Source organism: Mustela nigripes, chromosome 7 (assembly GCF_022355385.1).
Source record: "Mustela nigripes isolate SB6536 chromosome 7, MUSNIG.SB6536, whole genome shotgun sequence".
NCBI lineage: Eukaryota > Metazoa > Chordata > Mammalia > Carnivora > Mustelidae > Mustela > Mustela nigripes.
In genome coordinates, this window is record NC_081563.1 from 10,024,443 (window position 1) to 10,033,071 (window position 8,629).

Sequence of the window (8,629 nt, forward strand, 5' to 3'; positions counted from 1 at the left end):
AATGCTCCGGGAAAAAAAAGAAAATATGGAAAGATGTCTCTAGGGCTTCTAAAAATATAAACATTTCTTAGATAAGACAGATTAAAAAACAACAAACAGAGAAGGGCAATGACTCTGATTATATCAGAATTTTAAATTCCTATAATATAAAGATGGCATATACAAAGTTTGAAAAGAGCCAATTGGGGAGAAGAGATTTCTGTTAAATATTAGAAAATCAATTTTTAAAGGAAAAATAATCCAATGGGGGAAAAAATGAACAAAAGAATTAACTGGGGTGCCTCGATGAATCCGTCGTTAAGCGTCTAACTTTAGCTCAGGTCATGGTCCCTGGAGTCCTGGGATAGAGTCCCACATCAGGCTACTTGCTCAGCAGATAGCTTGCTTCTTCCTCTCCCACTTTCTCCCTGCTGTGTTCCCTCTCTCACTGTGTCTTTCTCTGTCAAATAAATAAAAAATTTATTTTTTTTTAAAAATCTTTTTTTTAAAAAAATCTTTTTTTTTAAAAAAAGATTTTTTTTTAAATCTTAAAAAAAAAATAAGAATTAACTGAACAGGCAATCCTAGAACAGGAAATAGACAATAAATATGAAAATACATGCCATCTCATGAGAAATCAGGCAAACATGAAGTAAAGCAATGAGAGGCCAATGTCCTCAAATCAGATGATTGACAAAATTCAGGAAGTTGGAGATTACAAAGTGTTGGCAACCATGAAGGCAAACCAAAGTTTTCATATTCTCTGTAGTATGCATATTAATTTTTGAAACTAATCTATAGAGCATTTAGAAGCCTAGTGAAATTGAAATGGACATATCCTACTCTATTCCAGAGTAACTCTGCTCCTTGGTTTACACTATAGAAAAATTCAGATACTTATATACTAGGAGACACATCTTATGTATTCTTACCACACACACACACAAAACATAATTATGTGAGGTGATAGATATGTTAATTAACCTGATTATGTAATCATTTCACAAAGTATATGTGTCTCAAGTCATCATGCTGTATAGTACTTTAAATATACATAATTTTGTCTATTATATCCCAATAAAGCTGAAAACAAATCAAAAATTTTAAACCTAAAAAAAAAAATCTACCAGAAAAACTTGAAACAACATGAATCTCCAGGTAATATGGTATAGTTCTATATAAAATACTTTAAAAACTAAAACAAACCAGATCTTTGTTTTTCTTCACAATGTTAAATCAAATATTTAATTGTGGAATGACATTTATGACTTGATAGCATTAAGGAAATAAAACACACACACACACACACACACACACATACACATACATACACATCCCTCCAAAGTGGTGAGAAAAGACACATCCAGTTCAAGATCATTTACTCTAGGGAGGGAAACTTAGTAATGTAATTGATAAAAAAAGGAATTTCTTTCCCAATGTATTGCATGACTGGAACCTAAATGATAAAATATTTTCATTATTTTTTGATGTTGGTTAAATGTGTGTCCGGCATTTCCTTCTAAAATTTTTTAACCTTTCAAAAATAACACACACACACAGTGCTCATGGGTCACTAAAGCAAAAAAATAAAACAAAACAAAAAAACAGAAAGAAGGACAAAAATGAACTTGAAAGGTCTGATTATTAATAGGAAACCAAGAACTGGGACAGTTAATGAAGTAAATCTATGCGAGTTGCAGTTAAAAGATTTTTGAGGGGTGGGGAATGGAAAAGGCTAAAGAATTCTCCAGAGACACTGGGCAAGATTCATCAGAGAAGCTACGATTAATGATGCAGTAGAGAGATGGACTAGTCAAAGAGAGAAGCTATGGAGAAGCAAGAGGGAAAGAAATTTATTAGAATTTGGGAGTCTTTGAAAGATAGAGAGATCCTTTCTCCATTGAAAATAGAAAGAAGGGGCGCCTGGGTGGCTCAGTGGGTTGGACCTCTGCCTTCAGCTCGGGTTGTGGTCCTGGGGTCCTGGGATTGAGCCCCGTGTCGGGTTCTCTGCTCGGCAGGGAGCCTGCTTCCCCCTCTCTCTCTCTCTCTGCCTGCTGTTCTGCCTATTTGTGATCTCTGTCTGTCAAATGAATAAATAAAATATTTAAAAAAAGAAAATAGAAAGAAAAGATGGTGCAAACATGTAGATAGCTTCAGTATGTGTGAAGAATGCTAGAATCGAGTCTTCCTCAATTTGGGTGGCTGTTCCTCCTGATAGATTTGGAGAAGTCAGCTAGAGTAGTGACTTCTAATAACCAGTGGCAGCCAGAAGCTATCCAACTTTGCTGTCATTGTTCCTGGAGGCCAGTCTTAGAAGGCAAAAAATGTCTGCAAAGATGCTGAGTTGAGATACATTGTGAATGCTACAGAAGGAAGGCTGACACAGAGGTAGCCTGACCTTAAGCAGCATCTACCCCCAGTGGCATCTACCCCCACAGGGAAGGTTTTGTACCTGCTTGCAGGTGGGATTTTTTGCTTCTTGCATTGTAATTACTCCCTCTTCCAAATCTGTCCCTCTGGTAGAGATTTCAGAACAGGGAGGGTGCAACATCTGCACCAAACATTGGTACAATGAAAGTTAAACTTCATTTCCTCCTTCTCAGAAACTCATCTCAAAAAGAATGTTGAATAAGACACATAAGTAGGTTGGAAGTTGTAAAGGGAGACACGTTATAGTTTGAAAATTTATGATGCTAGACATGTACACCTGAGAGATGAATAACAGCTGTCACATAGTATATATTAAGAGGGCTCCCATGCCAAAAAGATAAAGCAATTCACATCTGATGACTTCAATTTTTGGTTTGAAATATGAAGCTAGGTCATCAGCTGAGAGTGATGAAGAGATTATTTGAGGAGTGAATTAGCTTTGAGATAGTCATCTGAGATCATGATAAGAAGAGGTATTAGAAACACATGGAAGATTAATAGTCTCTTATGGTTTGTCTGGGTGATGGGGGGTAGGGATAGGGTGGCCGGGTTATGGACATGGGGAAGGGTATGTGCTATGGTGAGTGCTGTGAAATGTGTAAGCCTGATGATTCACAGACCTGTACCCCTGGGGCAAATAATACATTATATGTTAATAAAAATAATAAAAATGTTTTCAAAAATTTTTAAAAGGATTTAAGAAACACATGGAAGGATTCCAAGGTCATTCTCCTTTCAACTTAGTGATTTTTTTAGGAAAAACAGAACTGGTTAGTTCACTTGCATGATTTTTTTCTCATCCAGAGTCAGCTGCTCAGGTCAGACCCTAAGGCTATGGATCATAATTTCCATATACCATCCAAGGTGAGTAAAAGAAAGGAAGACAAAGACAAAAAGATCGAGAGTATTTTCAAGAAATAAGATTGAGAGTATTCTCCAGAAATTCGTAATAACAAATGAAGCAATTTATGACCAAACAGCTGGAAAGCAAGGGATTCACTGACAGTTAGGAAGTGACGGGTTCATTGGTTGGAAATCCTTGATGTGGTTAAAAAAAAAAAGGTAGGGGGAGAGAGCAAAGAATGACTGGAGATTCTTAAAACAAGAAAAATAGGAAATTGTGTGTAGAAATTAGGATATTTACATTACAACTTCAGAGGTTATTGTGTTAGGTGGTAATAAATTGTGAAGTGTAACCTGTAGTGGGGTTGCAAGTAAGTTTTCTGGAGTTGAGATGTAAAGAAGCAGAGACTCTTGGATGATTTATTCATGTAGACATCGAAATCTCCGACAACATGAATTGAGATAAATGCTACCATCCCAGAGGTAAAAAGAAAGGAAGAAAAGACAAAGTTATTTATAGGAGACAAAAAAGGAAGAAAGAAAAGACAAAGTTATTTATAGGAGACAGTGACTAAAAGGAAAGAACAAGTCCTAGCGAAATGATAGGAGCTTCAAAAGAGCAAGAGATCTGTCCTTCCAATTTACAGTCCCCAACAGGACAAAAGGTATAGATAATGAGGAACAAATGGACACCTAACCAAACTCTTGGCCCTAAGACAGGAGGGAAAAAACACACAAATAAAATCCTACAACCAACTTAATTTTGAAAGAACATACAGAGAAGTCGTATCCTCATGGGGCAGCCTTATTTCACTTAAATCAAAATAGTAAAATGTATATCCAGAAAAACAGTTTAGAGTAGTTAGAACATTGCCAGAAAACAGTGCGGAAGTTCTAGAGTGCCCAGTGGAAATGTGGAGGGCAAAGAGATGGGTGGAAAACTTTATCAGATGAGGGGATGGGTACAGAGCAGTTAGGGGAGGAAAATAAAGGTAGTAACTGCCTGTCTAGGAAGCAAGAACTTTAACACAAACCCATTCAAATCCCAGTAAGTTACCTTGTGCATGTTCACAAACTGATTCTAAAGTATTTAAGAAAAGGCAAAAGCCTCAGAATAACCAACACAATATTGAAGGAGAACAATGTTGGACGACAACTTTAAGCCTTGTTACAGAGCTATCGTAATTAAGAGTGTATAGTATTGGTGAAAGAAATAGATCATTAGAACAGAATAGAGAGCCCAAATGTAGACATACACAAATATAGCCCACTGACCTTGGACAGGGGATCAAAAGCAATTCAATAAAGAAAGGATAGACTATTCAACAAATAACACAGGAACAGTTGGACATCCATATCCAAAAAAGATGAATGTAAACACGTCTTACATTTTTCACAGAAATTCAGTCAAAACAGGTCATAGACTTGAATGTAAAATAAAAAATTATAAAACTCCAAAAGATAACATGGGAGAAAATCTAGATGACCTTGCACTTGGCAATGACTTCTTAGTTACAACAAAAACATGGTAAGCAAAAGAAAAAAATTGGTAAGTTGGATTTCATTACAATTGAAAAATTTTGCTCTGCCAAGAACACTGTTAAGAGAATGAAAAGACAGGCTACAGACTCAAAGAAAATGGATCAATAACATGTACCCATGGGATAGGGATCCGCAACTAGTTAACCATAGACAGATGATACATACCTAAACAGAGTACCTGAAAATGTTTGCTGAGTGGAAAGAAAATACCACCACCACCAAAAATATCATGCAAATGCAAACGTAAAAGAGCAGTGGTTTCAAAACTAATATTAGGAATCATAAGAAAATAAAAATAAAGCTTCTCTTTATAATTATCAATGGAACAATCAACAGAGAAATTATGACTTATGTATGTTTGCATAAGGTAAGCAACAAAGAGAAATAATGAAGCAAAACATAATATAAAAATATAATATGGATGGGAATTTTTAACACACCTTATTCATTGTTTACAGATTAAATAGAACTACGCACAGATATAGAGCAGATTTTGGCAAAGTGTATTTTGTAAAAGGGCAAATAGTAAATACTTCAGACTTTGCAGGCCTATGGTCTCTATTAAAACTACTCAACTCTGTTGTTGTGTGAAAGCAACCATAAACAATATGTAAATAAATTGGCATAACTGTGATCTACTAAAACTTTATTTATAAAACAGTTGCCAGCTGCCTTAGCCAGCAGGAAGTCCCTTGCCAACCCTTGATAGAGTATCTGAATAATATCCATAAAAATGTCTATCTCAAGTATGTGTGTTTGTTTTTATATACATGTGCACCCATAAAACTCTATGCCCTTTACATGGGGACTGTGTCTTCTTTTCAAGCACTGTGGTTCATAAACTGCATTTTAAAAAATAATAATTTAGAAATAGAAAGGATCAGATTTGTTCAGTCCAATTTACTAACCACATAAATAGGAAAAGTAGAGAAATTTGAAAAGCCACCAATTATTTTTAAAAATTTCTCTCTTAAACAGTATTGGATCAGGCAAGTTTATGTGTCTCATGAAGAAAGCCTAGTAACAAATGTCAATGATATCATTGTAGTTTGAACTGTATAAATCAAACCAGCACTTAATATCTAGGCCAGGAGCTAAAGCTAAGAATGTTCTAAGAGAAAAATGTAAAGCCTTAAACAGTTTCATTTGTAATCAAGAAAGAATGAAAAGGAAATAATTTCAGTGAGTTAATTACTATATACAGTTATCTTGCCTGGGCAGATCCTACCTAATAGTTGCAGAAGAGGTAAACCAAGAAAGAAGCTCTATGACAAAATCCTTATTGTTTTGTATGAAAGGAATGTATTTCTGCAAGGTTGTGTTATGTTTCCCAAGACAGTTGGTCTAAAAGGAAGTGCAAGACTTCGTCCCACCACTCACTAACACAGAGCTCCCATCTTCAGGCATCTGCCGTGGGATTCAAAATAATCACATATGTGCTGAGGGGGCTCACAGAAGGTAGCTGCCAGTATAATCAACATACATTTTTGTTTGTAAAATTGAGAAGACAGGGTCACCTGGCTGGCTCAGTCAGTTATGTGTCAGATTCTTAGTTTTGGCTCAGTTCATGATCTATCTCATGGGTCCTGAGATCAAGCCCCAGGTGGGGCTCCACACTCAGCTGGGAGTCTGTTTGAGGATGCTCTCCTTCTGCCCTCTCTACCCACTCTCACTTGCTTTCTCTCAAATAAATAAATTTTTTTTTCAATGAATTATGTTATGCTGAAAAAAAATTAAAAAAAAAACAAACAAAAAATATTCCTTAAGAAATTAAAAATAGTGCTACTCTATGACCCTGCAATTGCACTACTGAGTATTTACCCAAAGATACAGATGTAGTGAAAAGAAGTGCCAGCTGTACCCCAGTGTTCATAGCAGCAATGGCCACAATTGCCAAACTGTAAAGAGCCAAGATGCCTTTCAACAGATGAATGGATAAAGAAGATATGGTCTATATATACAATGGAATATTACACCTCCATCAGAAAGGATGAGTACCCACCTTTTGTACCAACATGGATGGGACTGGAGGAGATTATGCTGAGTGAAATAAGTCAAGCAGAGAAAGTCAATTATCAAATGGTTTCACTTACTTTTGGAGCATAAGGAATAACATGGAGGACACTAGGAGAAGGAAATGAAAAGTAAATTGAGGGAAATCTGAGGTGAAGATGAAGCATGGGAGACTTTGGACTCTGAGAAACAAACTGAGGGTTTGGAGGGGAGGGGTGGAGGGTAGGTGAGCCTGGTGGTGGGTACTAAGGAGAGCACATATTGCATGGAGCACTGAGTGTTGTGCATAAACAATGAATCTTGGAACACTGAAAAAATTCAATTAAATTTTTAAAAACTTTAAAAGAAAAGTGAGCAGAAAAGCAAAAATCACAAAACATATGAAGAAAATAAATGGCTCTAAATGTTACCTGAGAAGTCACAGCAAATATTGCCCAATGAAGAAGAGTTCATTTGAGACACAAGAAATTACAACAGGAAAAAAAAATTATACACGCACACACACACACAACATGCATACATATTTTGCAGGAGATTTGAGGAGCTACTGGAGTACTAATAAAATAGGAGCTGGCTTCTTTTGGCAAAGGAGACATTTTTAAAAATATATCAAAAAGGAAAAGTACCCCCAAAAATGTATTTAAGTAGTAAATATTACACTGGATGGAACTGCAAACAGAATTAAAGAAAAGATGGTCAAAATTCTCCCAAAACTCAGAGCAAATATAGAGAAGAATAGAAATTATGAGAGATATGTGTAATATAGTCCAAAAAATGTTTAAAAACAACTCTAGATTCTGGGAGAAAAAAAAAGTTTATGATTCAAAAATTTTACTATAAACTAAATTTTTATTTATTATTAAGGGGAAAAACTTTTAAGGCACGTCAGACCTCAAGAGACTATTTTCACAAATATTTCTGAAGATAGTTATGTTATTCTTTGGATGGAAAAGTCAATAATATATACAGACTAGTTTGGCAGACTTGGGGGAGTATAGAAAAGTGGGACCATTCAATCCCATCAACCTAATAGCTCCATGGGGTTGAGATCACTCTTACGTTGACTAGTTTAAGTCATTAACTGGTAGTAGAGAAGGGTAGCTCCCCATGGAATCGGAAATAGAAGGAAAAGGGGTTCCAAAATGGTAACAAACTCAAAGGGCTCAAGAGAGATAGTAAAACATAACTTCCATTTACTCCAATGAGTGAGTACTTTTATATATTTCTACTTTTATAAAATAGAAAGGCAAAACCAGATAATCTAAAGATGACAGTTGGATGAGTGGATGGGTAGATGGATAATTCAATAGTTATACATTAACAAAAATATTATAAATCTAAGATATGATTCATGGGGACTTTTTTAAGCTTTAAAATTCTCTATTGCTTAAAAGTGTTATAATAAGCAACCATTTCTTTCATTACAAGAAAAAAAGTCTTTATATCTTTAAAATAGAAAGTTCCTTTCTTTCTCTAAAGCTAGCAGATTTAAAAAACTACATTAAATGTCTTCTTCCTCCTCAACTACATAAAGAACATCTATAGAAAACCTATGGCTAACATCGTACTTAATGCCAAAAAAAAAAAAAAAAAAAAAAAAAAGGAAATGTCCCCCACAATGAAGAACAAGGTGAGGATATCCCTTCTCACCATCTGTTTTCAACATTATACCAGAAATCCAAGTTAATGCAATAAGACAACAAAAGGAAATGAGAGGTACACAAACTGGGAAGGAAGAAATAAAACTATCTTTCCTCCCAAATGACACGATTGTTTATGCAGAAAATCCAAAAGAATCAACAACAACCACCAACACCACCAT